Source organism: Arachis hypogaea, chromosome 11, assembly GCF_003086295.3.
Source record: "Arachis hypogaea cultivar Tifrunner chromosome 11, arahy.Tifrunner.gnm2.J5K5, whole genome shotgun sequence".
NCBI lineage: Eukaryota > Viridiplantae > Streptophyta > Magnoliopsida > Fabales > Fabaceae > Arachis > Arachis hypogaea.
Genome location: NC_092046.1, coordinates 56850179 through 56866373, shown reverse-complemented (window position 1 = coordinate 56866373; position 16195 = coordinate 56850179). Strand labels below are relative to the sequence as shown.

General features: G+C 38.1%; 1 non-coding gene across 1 annotated transcript; it reads right to left on the bottom strand.

Moving 5' to 3' along the window:
• Nucleotides 1–15350: 15350 nt before the first annotated feature.
• On the bottom strand, nucleotides 15351–15454 carry LOC112725410 (small nucleolar RNA R71). Its single transcript, XR_003164521.1, has one exon. It is a non-coding gene; the product is annotated as a small nucleolar RNA R71 (small nucleolar RNA).
• Nucleotides 15455–16195: the final 741 nt, after the last annotated feature.

Genomic DNA, 16195 nt, shown 5'->3' with positions numbered 1-16195 from the left:
AGAAGCAAGTCCCCATTACTGAAGAAGCCATTCAAAAAGCTCTAGGTCTTTCCCCTGTCCCTGAAGGATTGGACGCCTTTCAAGAAGCCGCACTCAAGCGCCAGATGTACCAATTTGACTGGGACGCTGTTCTCAGAGTTATCGCACTACCTGGCAGCAGATGGATCTACGGATACCATCGTACCCGCCCTAAGGAAATTTTGGCTTCAGCACTTACCTTGGAGGCTCGCGTATGGGCACAGATCATGTCCCATTACATCTTTCCGAGCACTCACGAATCCTCTTTCACTGCGAACATGGCCGTTCTACTATGGTGCATCCTTACAGACCAACCTCTGAATCTACCAAGACATATCCGGAATGCCATGGGACACGTACAAATCGCAGGCAACTTACCTTTTCTCGCCTTGGTCTCAGATCTTGTCTCAGCAGCCGGAGCCTCCTACAGAGCTGGGGACACCAAAGCCATGCTTCCACGGGATGATCAGTATGTCCCCAACGGGAAGTACATTCGACTTCCAGCAGCCACTATTAGCCAGCCTACTGAACCAGTTGAAAATATTCCTTTTTCAACACCACAAGCACCTACAACAGCCCAACTGCTCCATTAGATACTTGAAAAGTTGGATCAGCATGAACAGAAAGCTAAGATGCGAGAGCGCCGTAACAAGCGCCGATTCACATACCTCAAGGAGCTGATTATGGGAAAATTCAAGGACTCAGACACCCCGGACTCCACTTCCTTTACCAGCACAGGGAGCCATGATGGTCCTGACTGTGGAGATACTGCTACCAGCCCACCTTTGTTCTTGACAGATGGCACCGAGGACGGGGCAAAGCCTTAAGTGTGGGGAGGTCGGTTAGTACCTGACTTCCGGAGGTAATTTCTCTTCCCTAGCACCAATAAATTAGGATATTTAGTTAGTTTTTCTCTTGTAGAATAGGATAAATTGCATAGTAATAGGTTAGTTGCATGCATGTTCTGCTTGATTGAAAAGACAATAGGTTTCTTCTAAGACCCTATCTTTGGAACAAAATTTCACTAATTTTAATTAAAACTTTTATGTTAAATTTGCTTGAAGTTGTATTTGGAACATGATTTTTGAGCTAAAGAACACACAACCTGTGAGATTTGAGCCTTTATGAATGGTTACATTATTTAACCATAATTATTTTATTCTTGTGTGTTTACTTCTCTATGATTGTAATCTATATTTTGTTTCATCCTATATGTCCAATGTTTATTATATTTATATGTCTGCATATGATTGAGGCCATTATTTGTTTAGCTCACTTATCCAAATAAAGCCTACCCTTTCAATTACCTTTGTTAGCCACTTTGAGCCTTTAAATCCCATTTGTTCTATATTTTACCACATTACTAGCCTTAAGCGGAAAAACAAGTATATACCCCAAATTGAATCTTTGGTTAGCTTAAGATAGAATTGTGTGCGTTATCCAAGTATGGGAAATTGTGGGAACAAAAGATAATAAGGAAATGAGTCATGATAATATTATGGGAATTTGGATACCTACTCATGTGAAACTATAAAACTCTATGTGCATTGATAAGCTATGTTATTTTTATGTTTCTATGTTTATAAAAAAAATCCAAAAATACTCAATAAATAAATAAGGGGACAAAATTACCCCAATGCTGAGTCAAGCATTCAAAGATCAATGCATGTATGATAAAATCAAAATAAAAGGTTGATACATGAGTATGGAAGTGAAAGAGATTTCTGGGTAGCTAGGTATGAATTCTAAAGTTATATAGAATATGTATATATATATATATATATATATATATATATATATATATATAGGTTATGTTAAAGCTTGGGTTAATTAAAGATTCAATTTATAAGCTTACTTAGCCATATATGTATCCTTACCCTTACCTTGGCCCCGTTACAACCTTTAAAAGACCTCATGATGTTTGCATTGGTATATTAAATGTTGTTGATTGGTTAGGAGAAGAACAAAAATTAGAGAGCATGATTAGATAAGGATAGAGTGATGACCCTATACACTAGAGAGACTAGAGTGTACATACATCATCAGTGAGGGTTCCATGCTTGAATTTCTATGTTCTCTGCTTTCATGAGCTATCTTCTTGCATTTTTATCTGTTCTTACTGTATAAGAATTGAGTTAGTGGAATTTGATTTGTAATTGTTTTGAAGAGCTTACTTACTTTTGATCAAGTGGACAAAAATCATATAGTTGCATTCACATATATAGGTTGCATTGCATTTCATAGGTTTTACATGTTCTTACTCATTCATTTTATCTCCTTCAACTAAGCATGAGAACATGCTAATGTTTAAGTATGGGGAGGTTGATAAACCACTATTTTATGGTTTGTATTGTGTTTAATTGTGTGGTTTTATCATGATCTTTACCCACTTATTCATTAAATAAGCATGCATTTATAATTCCTTCCTAAAGTTATTGCATGATTGAAAACTTGCTTCCTAGAGACTTTTAATTATGTATTTTATTTCTCTTTTATTCCATTCGATGCCGTGATCTGTGTGTTAAGTGTTTCAGGCTTTATAGGGCATGAATGAGTTAGAAATTGGAAGGGGAGCTTGCAAAAATGGAAGAAACACAAGAAATTGAGGAGATGACCAGCGAGAAGCGACGTGGCCGCATGGATCACGCGATCGCGCGAAAGAAAGGAAATCGCAGTGATGCGGCCGCATGGATGACGCGACCGCATGGCATGGAATAGCACGAGTGACGCGGCCGCATGGACGACGCGTCCGTGTGGCAAAGCGAAATGCCGAATGACGCGTCCACCTGAATGACGCGTCCGCGAGACATGCGCGATCTGCATAATCTGCAAAATCGCTGGGGGCGATTTTGGGCCTTATTTTGACCCAGTTTTTGGCCCGAAAAGCATACTAGAGCCAGAGAACATGCAGAAACCGACAACAACATTCATTCTGCATAGTTTTAGGTTTTCTCTCCTTTAGGTTTTCTCTCTACACATTCATAGTTTTCTCTCTACACATTCATAGTTTTTAGGATTCATTAATTTTCATTGTTTTTGCATTGGGATATTGAGAAGAGTTATTGCCTTATCAAGACTTTGACATTCTAGTTCGTTCTCTTTATTTGTCTCTTACTCTTCCATGTTCCTTAATTTACTTAATTTTACTATTGGATTATGTTAGCATTTATTAATATAAGAATTACTTTTATTTTCAATTAATCCTTTGATCATTATTTATCATGTCTTTCTTTAATTCCCTTTCTTATGTTATGAATTTTACATTTACAATGAGCGAGTAGTTCCCTAACTTGATGGGGAGTTGATTGAAAGGAACCCTTGAGTTGGAATGCTCAAGAGAAAGATTGTAATTGGGTTTATTGTTGGATTACTCTCTAGTCACTAACACCAATCCTCCCAAGAGCGGATTAGAACTTGTGGATAGAAACAGCATTCCAACTTGTTTAACTTTCCCTTACTTAGTAAGGGGCAACTAAACATAATAACCCTCAATTGTCAATTAATCTTGAGAGTACTCCAACAAGAATAGGGCTTCCAGCTAATCAACTCCCAGTCAAGGCTTTTATTTAAATTTATATAAATTCTCTAATTTAATTTTCTGCCATTCAACTCAAACCTTTTTGAAAACATCTGATTAATAAAATAGCACACTTTTCTGCAACTCGTTGGGAGACGACCTGGGATCCATACTCCCAGTATTTTAATTTTAATTTCTGTGACACCCTTCTAAATTGATAAGCAGATTTCTGGTTGGTTGAGAACTATACTTGCAACGCATATTTTATAATCATTCTTAACTCGCCAATTTTCGCGCGCATCACCAACACATATGAATAATTAGAATTTCCTTATTAAAAACTCGAAAAAAATTATTGTCTCCTTATTCTAAAAATCTGCTATTTTATTCATGTTTGATGATGATGAGAAAAATAAATTATAGCTTAATTGGAGATAAAATCAAAATAGAGATACTAATTACTACTACTCATATATGACTTCTAAGGTAAATTTCTAATGAGAATAATTATCACAGAGTTAAGGCTAAGATTAGAACTCAACAACCTTGAATTTGGGAGGTGGATGCCTCTTTAGTATGTGGAGTGCTTGGCCCTTCAAGAGATAGCTTCTGGCGCTTCAGTTCCTTCAGTTCACGCCCTTGCTCTTCTTGTTCCCTAAGCAGTTTGCAGAGCATGCTGTTTTGATTTTGCTATTCTTCCTTCAGTTGATCCACAGTTTCTTGCAACTTGGTGACAGATGCTTCTAGGCTTTCCTAGTATTCAATTTGAGGGATTTCCAGGAGGAACTCCTGTGCTCTCCTCTTGATGGGGTCGTCCTGCACTTGTTGTCCTTCCTTAGACTTTTTGGTGATTGGTTGCTCAATTGAGATATACTCATCTACTCCCATTTTTACCCTAGCATCTTTACATAACAGAGAGACCAAGCTTGGATAAGCCAATTTGGCATCTTTGGAGTTCTTGTTTGTAATTTTGTAAAGCTCACAAGAAATCAGCTGATGAACTTCCACTTCTTTTTCCAGTATAATGCAATGAATCATCACTGCCCTTCTAATGGTGACCTCAGAGCGGTTGCTAGTGGGCAGTATAGAGCGTCTAATGAAGTCCAGCCAGCCTCTGGCAGTTGGTTTGAGATCTCCTCTTTTGAGTTGGTTTGGGGCACCCTTTGTGTTGGTTGTCCATTTGGCTCCAGGGAGGCATATGTCCTCTAGGATTTTGTCTAAGCTCAGGTTTGGTCTCATCATTCTCCTATTAAAGGAGTCTGGGTCATCTTGCAGTTGAGGCAGCTTGAAGATCTCCCTTATTTTGTCAGAGTGGGTGTGAACAATCTTCCCTCTGACCAGAGTTCTATAGTCATAGAATGCGGTTCCCGCTATTCTCTGCCTGTCCGTCTGCCACAGATTTGCGTAGAATTCCTGAACTATGATTCTTCCCACCTTTGTTTCAGGATTAGCTAGGACTTCCCAGCTCCTGTTTCGAATTTGCTCTTGGATCTCCGGATATTCGTCTTCTTTCAGATCGAATTTAACTTCCGAGATCACAGACCTTAGACCCATTATTTTGTAGTAATGGTCTGAATGTTCTTTGGTTAAGAACTTCCCTTAATTCCAAAGTGGTTTTGGAATATTCTCTTTCTTGCCTCTTGAGTTGGTTTGTTTTCCCTTAGGGGCCATGATCTTAGTGGGTATTGGCTTAGTGATCACGGATAAACACACCAAACTTAGAGGTTTGATTGTCCTCAAGCAAAAGAAAGGAAAGAAGAGGGATATGAGGAGAGCCAAGTCCGAATTGTGAAGGTAGGGGGGAGGCCGAACTAGGATTTGAAGGGAAGGGGGGTGGGTTTCGAAAATTTTGATGAAGATATGTTAGAAGATATGATTTGTAAAAGATGAGTATGATAGGAAAAGGATGCACTTTAAAATTTAAAAGATATGAATAATATGAAAGATATTTGAAAAAGATAGCTTTGTTTGGAAAAAGATATTGTGAAGATTTGAAAAAGATATTGATGAGTTGAAAAAAAAATTTGAGAAGGAAAAGAGATAGATTTGTTTTGAAAAAGATTTAGAAAGAAGTTGAAGAGGATTTAAAAAAAAGGTTTATGTTTAGAATTAAGATACATTTGATATCTTTGAAAAAGGATTTGAAAAATTAGGATTTGTAATATGTTTATGCAAGAAATCATGAATTGAAACATGAAAAATAGAAAAAATTTGAAGTGAAAACGACATTACCTACTCCCCACAATCCTGGCGTTAAACGCCCAACTGCTGCATGTTTTGGGCGTTTAACGCCCAGTTGGTGCTTGGTCTGGGCGTTTAATGCCCAGCTGTTGCTTCTAGCTGGCGTTAAACGCCAGAAACTCCTTTGTCACTGGGCGTTTTTCTGAACGCCCAGGATGCTGTAAATCTGGCGTTAAACGCCCAGAAACTGCTTCTTTCTGGCGTTTAATGCCCAGATGGCTATCTCTACTGGCGTTAAACGCCCAGTAGATTCTCTTTTTGGGCGTTTAACGCCCAAAACAGCTCTTACTGGCTTTTTGCACCAGTAAGCTGCTTTTTGCTGTTTTGTATTCTGAATCCTTCTGCAACCCTGTGAACTTATGCAATTGATTCTTTACCTTGAAGATTATTTATATTAAACCTGTATAATAAAAAAAATAAATAAGAAAAAGTTTTGCTAATGGCTGGGTTGCCTCCCAGCAAGCGCTTCTTTATTGTCTTTAGCTGGACCAAGTTGAGCTTTTAATCTAGCCTCAGCCTTGAGCACTTGATGACAAGTCATCTTAGCCTAGTTTCACTAGGCTTTTTCTTTTGTTTTCAATTGAATTATGCACTTTCTTGAGCCACAAGCAAGCCAATTGGGTAGATTTTCATGTTTCCTTTGATTTAATCAACCATAGATAAATTAATGCAATTTCATGAGGATTTATGCTATAATTGCCACATATTATAAAAGAATGACAATCTCATGATTTTGAGCATAGCTTTGATGTGTTTGGTTGATTAATGATAGGTGAAGAAAGCTTGGAGAAAGGATGAAGCAAGAAGGAATGGCTAGGAGCAAGAGAGAACAAAAAGTCTGAGCAAAAGTTTGCCTCAAACTTTAGCTCAAACTTTCGAATAAGTGAAAACACACCAGGGAACAAAAAGCTTGAGCAAAAGTTTGCCTCAAACTTTAGCTCAAACTTTTGGGAGAAAAGCTTGAGCCAACGTTTGCCTCAAACTTTTTGGCAAACGTTGGCATCACAAATCAATACCCTGGAGGACAAAAGTTTGCGCCAACGTTTGCCTCAAACTTTTTGGCAAACGTTGGCGCCATCAACAACATACCCTGGAGACAAAAAGTTTGTGCCAACGTTTGCCTTAAACTTTTTGGCAAACGTTGGCGCCATAAGTGTGCATAAGGGGGCCAACGTTTGAGCAAAAGTTTGACCCCAAACTTTAGCTCAAACGTTGGTAGCAGCAAGAATGGGGCAGCTGGTGTAAAAAGTTTGAGTAAAAGTTTGCCTCAAACTTTTACTCAAACTTTTACTCAAGCTTTTATAATTCCCAACCCGGTTCACTTCGGTTCTCTCTCCAACTCCAAGAGCAATCAACCAAGGCCTCTATCAACCCAATTCCATCAAGAGCAAAGGCCCAATTCAAGGCTTGAAAACCATTTGAAGAAAGTGTATAAATAGCTTAAGATTTAAGTTTTCAGGAGAGCTTTCTTTTCGGTTTTGATTTGGTAGTTTTGTAGAGAGCTCACCTTTACATTTTGGGTATTGTTGTTTTAATTCAAGAGAATTTGGGGAGGAGAATTGATCTCTCTTCTTCCTTGTTCTTGCTTGAATACTCTTTACTTTTCTTGCTTCGGATCTTGGGTGGAGAATTGAAGAAATTCTGTTTCAATCTCACCTTGGGATCTTGTTTAATTTTCCGCATCATTGAATTTCAGTTTCTGTTAATTGCTTCTTCTTTTACTTTCTCTGCAATTTACATTTCTTCATTTCCTTTGCAATTGTTCTTGATTGGATCTAGGAAGACTTGGTTATCTAGTCTCTTGAGTCCTGAGATCTGGATTCCCATTCTCAATTTCTCTGTTTACTACTTTTCAAGCTCTTTTATATTTCTGTTTTAGATCCGATTCAACCCAAGGCATCTTCTACTCTTCTGTGTGTTGAATTTTACTCTTTCTTATTTAATTTCTGCAAATCCAATTCCCAATTCCCTTTACAATTCAAGCCATTTACATTTATTGCACTTTAAGATTCTGCAATTTACATTTCTTGCGTTCTAAGTTTCTGCCATTTAATTTCTTGCCCTTTAAGATTTAACACTTTAAATTTCAGTTCTCTTTAATTTCATGCAAATTACCCATTCCCTTTATTTTCCATGCAATTTAAATTCTGCAAATCACAAATCTCTCAACCAAATCTTGATTCACTTGACTAAATCAACCACTAAACTAAAATTGCTCAATCCTTCAATCCCTGTGGGATCGACCTCACTCCCGTGAGTTATTATTACTTGATGCGACCCGGTGCACTTGCCGGTGAGTTTTGTGTCGGATCGTTTTCCGCACATCAGCACTCTTGCTCAACATTGCCTTCAAGATAATGCTTGATTCTCTGTCCATTAACAATGAAGTTCTTATTAGAATCAATGTCTTGAAGCTCCACATAGCCATATGGTGACACACTTGTAATCACATATGGTCCCCTCCACCGGGATTTCAGTTTCCCGGGGAATAGCCTGAGCCTAGAGTTAAACAGCAGAACCTTCTGTCCTGGTTCAAATACTCTAGATGATAGCTTTCTGTCATGCCACCTCTTTGCTTTCTCTTTGTAGATCATGGCATTTTCGAAAGCAGTGAGTCTGAATTCCTATAGCTCATTCAACTGGAGCAATCTTTTTTCTCCAGCTAAATTGGCATCAAAGTTTAGGAATCTGGTTGTCCAGTAGGCCTTATGTTCCAGTTCTATGGGCAGATGACAGGCCTTACCATACACAAGCTGGTATGGAGAGGTTCCTATAGGAGTCTTGAATGCTGTTCTGTAAGCCCACAGAGCATCATCCAAGCTTCTCGCCCAATCCTTTCTACGGGTACTTACAGTCCGTTCCAGAATTCTTTTTAGTTCTCTATTAGAGACTTTAGCTTGCCCATTTGTCTGTGGATGATATGGAGTTGCCACCTTGTGGCTAATTCCATACCGAACCATAGCAGAGTAAAGCTGTTTGTTGCAGAAGTGAGTGCCTCCATCACTAATTAGTACTCTAGGGACACCAAACCTGCTGAAGATATGTTTCTGGAGGAACTTCAGCACTGTCTTAGTATCATTAGTGGGTGTGGCAATGGCTTCTACCCATTTGGATACATAGTCAACTGCAACCAGAATATAAGTGTTTGAGTATGATGGTGGGAAAGGCCCCATGAAGTCAATACCCCATACATTAAACAACTCAATCTCCAAGATTCCTTGTTAAGGCATGGCGTAACCATGAGGCAGATTACCAGCTCTCTGGCAACTGTCACAGTTACGTACAAACTCTTGGGAATCTCTATAGAGGGTAGGCCAGTAGAAGCCACATTGAAGGACCTTGGTGGCTGTTCACTCACCTCTGAAATGGCCTCCATATTGTGACCCATGGCAATGCCATAAGATCTTCTGTGCTTCTTCTCTATGCACACACCTTTGGATTATTCCGTCTGCACATCTCTTAAAGAGATAGGGTTCATCCCACAAGTAGTACTTTGCATCAGTAATTAATTTTTTCTTTTGTTGCCTGCTGTACTCCTTGGGTGTGAACCTTGCAGCTTTATAGTTTGCAATGTCTGCAAACCATGGCATTTCCTGAATGACGAACAAATGCTCATCAGGAAAAGTTTTAGAGATCTCAATAGAGGGAAATGACGCCCCTTCTACTGGCTCTATCCGGGACAGATGATCAGCCACTTGGTTTTCTGTCCCTTTTCTGTCTCTTATTTCTATATCAAACTCTTACAGAAGCAACACCCATCTTATGAGCCTGTGTTTTGAATCCTGTTTTGTAAGTAGATATTTAAGAGCAGCATGGTCAGTGTACACAATCACTTTTGATCTTACTAAATATGATCTAAACTTGTCAATGGCATAAACCACTTCAAGAAATTCTTTTTCTGTGGTTCTGTAATTTTTCTGGGCATCATTTAAAACACGGCTAGCATAATAAATGACATGCAGAAGCTTGTCATGCCTCTTCCCCAATACTGCACCAATGGCATGGTCACTAGCATCACACATTAATTCAAATGGTAATGTCCAGTCTGGTGCAGAAATAACTGGTGCTATGACCAGCTTAGCTTTCATGGTTTCAAACACCTGCAGGCACTCTGTGTCAAACACAAATGGCATGTCAGCAGCTAGCAGGTTGCTCAGAGGTTTTGCAATTTTTGAAAAATCTTTTATAAACCTCCTATAGAATCCTGCATGCCCCAGAAAGCTTCTGATTGCCTTAACATTGGCAGGTGGTGGTAATTTTTCAATTACCTCAACCTTAGCTTGATCCACCTCTATTCCCTTGTTCAAAATCTTGTGCCCAAGGACAATCCTTTCAGTCACCATAAAGTGACATTTTTCCCAGTTTAAAACCAGGTTAGTCTCTTGGCATCTTTTCAGAACCAATGTCAGGTGATCAAAACAGGAGCTAAATAAGTCTCCATATACTAAGAAGTCATCCATGAAGACTTCCAGAAAATTTTCCACCATATCAGAGAAAATAGAAAGCATACATCTCTGAAAGGTTGCAGGTGCATTACACAGCCCAAATGGCATCCTTCTGTAGGCAAATACTCCAGATGGACATGTGAATCCTGTTTTCTCTTGATCTTGGGGATCTACTGCAATTTGGTTGTAGCCTGAATAGCCATCCAAAAAGTAGTAATAATCATGACCTGCTAGTCTTTCTAGCATCTGGTCTATGATTGGTAATGGAAAATGATCCTTTCTGGTGGCTGTATTGAGCCTTCTATAGTCAATACACATGCGCAACCCTGTAACTGTTCTTGTAGGAACCAGTTTGTTTTTTCATTATGAACCACTGTCATGCCTCCCTTTTTGGGGACAACTTGGACAGGGCTCACCCAGGGGCTATCAGAAATAGGATAAATAATCCCAGCCTCCAGTAACTTGGTGACCTCTTTCTGCACCACTTCCTTCATGGCTGGATTTAGCCGCCTCTGTGGTTGAACCACTGGCTTAGCATCATCCTCCAATAGGATCTTGTGCATGCATCTAGCTGGGCTTATGCCCTTAAGGTCACTTATGGACCACCCAAGAGCTGTCTTGTGTGTCCTTAGCACTTGAAGTAGTGCTTCCTCTTCCTGTGGATTTAAAACAGAGCTTATGATCACCAGAAAAGTGTCACATTCTCCCAGAAATGCATATTTCAGGGATGGTGGTAATGGTTTGAGCTCGGGTTTTGGAGGTTTTTCCTCTTCCTGGGGAATTTCCAGGGGCTCTTTTATCTCTGAATCCTCCAAATCAGGCTGAGCATCTTTAAAGATGTCTTCTAGCTCTGATTCGAGACTCTCAGCCATGCTGATCTCCTCTACCAAAGAGTCAATAAGATCAACTTTTATGCAGTCTTTTGGTGTGTCTAGATGCTGCATGGCTTTGACAGCATTTAACTTGAACTCATCCTCATTGACCCTCAGGGTTACTTCCCCCTTTTGGACATCAATGAGAGTTCGTCCAGTTGCAAGGAAAGGTCTTCCTAGAATAAGAGTAGCACTCTTGTGCTCCTCCATTTCCAGCACTACAAAGTCAGTGGGAAAGGCGAATGGCCCAACCCTGACAATCATGTCTTCAATTATGCATGATGGGTATTTAATGGAGACATCAGCAAGTTGGAGACTGATGAGCGGGTAATTTATACGCTTTTTGGCATTGTTTTTACATAGTTTTCAGTATGATTTAGTTAGTTTTTAGTATATTTTTATTAGTTTTTAATTAAAAATCACATTTCTGGACTTTACTATGAGTTTGTATGTTTTTTTGTGATTTCAGCTATTTTCTAGCTGAAATTGAGGGACCTGAGAAAAAATCAGATTCAGAGGTTGAAGAAGGACTGCAGATGCTGTTGGATTCTGACCTCCCTGCACTCAAAGAAGGGCGCTCTTCCAATTGCGTTGGAAAGTAGACATCCAGGGCTTTCCAACAATATATAATAGTCCATACTTTGCCCGAGTTTAGATGGCGCAAACTGGCGTTGAACGCCAGTTTCATGTTGCAGCTGGCGTTCAGCGCCAGAAATAAGTTGCAAAGTGGAGTTCAATGCTAGAAACACGTTACAAACTGGCGTTCAACTCCAAGAATGACCTCTCCACGTGTAAACTTCAAGCTCAGCCCAAGCATACACCAAGTGGGGCCCGGAAGTGGATTTCTGCATCATTTACTCATTTCTGTAAACCCTAGTAACTAGTTTAGTATAAATAGGGCTTTTTACTATTGTATTTACATCTTTGGATATCTTTGGATTATCTTTTGATCCTTTGATCACGTTTTAGGGGCTGGCCATTCGGCCATGCCTGGACCTTATCACTTATGTATTTTCAACGGTAGAGTTTCTACACACCATAGATTGAGGTGTGAAGCTCTGCTGTTCCTCAAAGATTAATGCAAAGTACTATTGTTTTTCTATTCAATTCAACTTATTCCGCTTCTAAGATATTCATTCGTACTTCAATATGATGGATGTGATGATCATGACAGTCATCATCATTCTCAACTTATGAACGCGTGCCTGACAACCACTTCCGTTCTACCTTAGACTGAATGGATATCTCTTGGATATCTAATACAGGGGACTGAGTCCGAGTTATTAGTGTCTTCGTGGTATAAGTTAAAACCCATGGATGGCCATTCCAGAAATCCGGAAAGTCTAAACCTTGTCTGTGGTATTCCGAAAAGGATCTGGGAAGGGATGGTTGTGACGAGCTTAAAACTCGCGAGTGCTGGGCATAGTGACAGACGCAAAAGGATCAATAGATCCTATTCCAGTATGATCGAGAACCGACAGATGAATGGCCGTGCTGTGACAGAGCATCTTGGACCATTTTCACTGAGAGGACGGGAAGTAGCCATTGACAACGGTGATGCCCAACATGCCATGGAAAGGAGTAGGATTGATTGTATGAAGACAGCAGGAAAGCAGAGATCAGAGGAACAAAAGCATCTCTATACGCTTATCTGAAATTCTCACCAATGAATTACATAAGTACCACTATCCTATTTTATATTTTATTTAATTTTCATCCACTATAATTTCTTAATACAATTTAATCTGCCTGACTGAGATTTACAAGGTGACCATAGCTTGCTTCAAGCCGACAATCTCCGTGGGATCGACCCTTACTCACGTAAGGTTTATTACTTGGACGACCCAGTGCACTTGCTAGTTAGTTGTACGAAGTTGTGAAACAGATATAAGATCATGAATGTGCGTATTGAGTTTTTAGCGCCGTTACCAAGGAATGGAATGATCACAATTTCGCACACCAAGTTTTTGGTGCCGTTGCCGGGGATTGTTCGAGTTTGGACAACTGACGGTTCATCTTGTTGCTCAGATTAGGTAACTTTCTTTTCGTTTTCTTTTCAAAAAAAAATTTTTTCCCTTTATTTTCGAAAATTATTTTAAAATTTTTAAGAATGAATTCTAAAGTTTCAAATTAGTAAGCTGAAGTTTGGCTGGCCATCAAGCTTTAGACTAACCTGTAATGATTCCTGGAATCTTGATTGAGGACTTTGAATTCATTGCTTCCTTTTCCCTATAGGTTTTCAAAAAATAAAAATATACAAAAATCCAAAAAAAAAGAATTTAATAAAATCATAAAATCAAAAATATTTTTTGTTTCTTGTTTGAGTCTAGAGTCAATTTTTAAGTTTGGTGTCAATTGCATTTTTTCTAAAAATTTATGCATTTTTCAAAAATTCATGCATTCATAGTGTTCTTCATGATCTTCAAGTTGTTCTTGGTAAGTCTTCTTGTTTGATCTTCATATTTTCTTGTTTTGTGTCTTTTCTTGTTTTTCATATGCATTTTTAACTTGTTAGTGTCTAATTATTGAAAATTTCTGATTTTGGTGTCTTGCATGTTTTTCTTTTCTTAAAAATTTTCAAAAAAGTTCTTGATGTTCATCTTGACATTCAAAGTGCTCTTGGTGTTCATCTTGACATTCATAGTGTTCTTGCATGCATTGTGTGTTTTGATTCATAATTTTTATGTTATGAGTCTTTTTTATGTTTTTCTCTTTCTTCATTAAAAATTCAAAAATCAAAAAAATATCTTTTCCTTATTTTACTCAATATTTTCGAAAATATGATTTGATTTAGTCAAAAAGTTTTTAAATTTAATTGTTTCTTATGAATCAAATCAAATTTTCAATTTAAAAATCTTATCTTTTCAAAACCTTTTTCAAAAATCAAATCTTTTTCATTTTACCTTCATATTTTCGAAAACTTTTTAAATTTGATTTTCAAAATCTTTTTCTTATTTTATTTCTTAAATTTCAAAATCTTTACTAACATTTAATATGATTGATTGAAAAATTTCAAGTTGTTACTTGCTTATTAAGAAAAATTCAATCTTTAAACTCTAGAATCATATCTTTTTAGTTTCTTGTTAGTCAAGTAATCAACTTTAGTTTTCAAAATCAAATATTTTTAATTTTCTTTTCAAATCTTTTTTCAAATTAAAATTTCAATCATATCTTTTTCAAATTCAATTTCAAAATCTTTTCTAACTTCTTATCTTTTTAAAATTGATTTTCAAATCGTATCTTTTTGTTTCAATCATATCTTTTTACATTTCAATCATATCTTTTTCAAAAACAAATTTCAAAACTTTTTCCAATCAATCTTATCTTTTTGTTTCAATCATATCTTTTTCAAAATTACCTAACTAATCATCTCTCTCTTATTTTCAAAAATGCCCTCTCTCCTTCTTCAAAATTCCTTTTTAATTAACTAATTGTTTAATTTTAAATTTAATTTCAAACTTTAATTTTCGAAATTTAACTTTAAGTTTTAATTTTTATTTTAATTAATTTTCGAAATTCCCTCTCTCTCCTCTCCTTCTATTTATTTATTCATCTACTAACACTTCTCTTCATCTCATATCTCTGCTCCTATCCTCACCCTTGTGTTTGGATTATCCATTCTTCTTCACCCTTATTCCCTTTCTTCTTCTACTTACAATAAGGAATCTCTATACTGTGACATAGAGGATTCCATATTTTCTTTGTTATTCCCTTCTTTGTCATATGAGCAGGAGCAAGGACAAGAACATTCTTATTGAGGTAGATCCTGAACCTGAAAGGACTCTGAAAAGGAAACTAAGAGAAGCTAAAATACAACAATCCAGAGACAACCTTACAGGAATTTTTGAACAGGAAGAGGAGATGGCAGCTGAAAATAATAATAATGCAAGGAGGATGCTTGGGGATTTTACTGCACCTAATTCCAATTTACATGGAAGAAGCATCTCCATTCCTGCCATTGGAGCAAACAATTTTGAGCTGAAACCTCAATTAGTTTCTCTGATGCAGCAGAACTACAAGTTTCATGGACTTCCATCTGAAGATCCTTTTCAGTTCTTAACTGAATTCTCGCAGATCTGTGATACTGTTAAGACCAATGAGGTTGATCCCGAGGTCTACAGGCTTATGCTTTTCCCGTTTGCTGTAAGAGACAGAGCTAGAGTGTGGTTGGACTCTCAACCCAAAGATAGCCTGAACTCTTGGGATAAGATGGTCACGACTTTCTTAGCCAAGTTCTTTCCTCCTCAAAATCTGAGTAAGTTTAGAGTGGATGTTCAAACCTTCAGACAGAAAGAAGGTGAATCCCTCTATGAAGCTTGGGAGAGATATAAGCAACTGACCTAAAAGTGTCCTTCTGACATGCTTTCAGAATGGACCATCCTGGATATATTCTGTGATGGTCTGTCTGAATTAGCTAAGATGTCATTGGATACTTCTGCAGGTGGATCCATTCACCTAAAGAAAACGCCTGCAGAAGCTCAAGAACTCATTGACATGGTTGCTAACAACCAGTTCATGTACACTTCTGAGAGGAATCCTGTGAGTAATGGGACGCCTCAGAAGAAGGGAGTTCTTAAAATTGATACTCTGAATGCCATATTGGCTCAGAATAAAATATTGACTCAGCAAGTCAATATGATTTCTCAGAGTCTGAATGGAATGCAAGCTGCATCCAACAGCACTCAAGAGGCATCTTCTGAGGAAGAAGCTTATGATCCAGAGAACCCTATGGAAACATCTATAATCCCTCATGGAGAAATCACCCAAATCTCTCATGGAAGGATCAACAAAAGCCTCAACAAGGCTTTAATAATGGTGGAAGAAACAGGTTTAGCAATAGCAAGTCTTTTCCATCATCCACTCAGCAAAAGATAGAGAGTTCTGAGCAGACCCCATCTAGCTTAGCAAACATAGTCTCTGATCTATCTAAGGCCACTCTAAGTTTCATGAATGAAACAAGGTCCTCCATTAGAAAGCTGGAAGCACAAGTGGGCCAGCTGAATAAAAGGATCACTGAAATCCCTCCTAGTACTCTCCCAAGCAATACAGAAGAAAACCCAAAAGGAGAGTGTAAGGCCATTGAATTAATCACCATGGCCGAA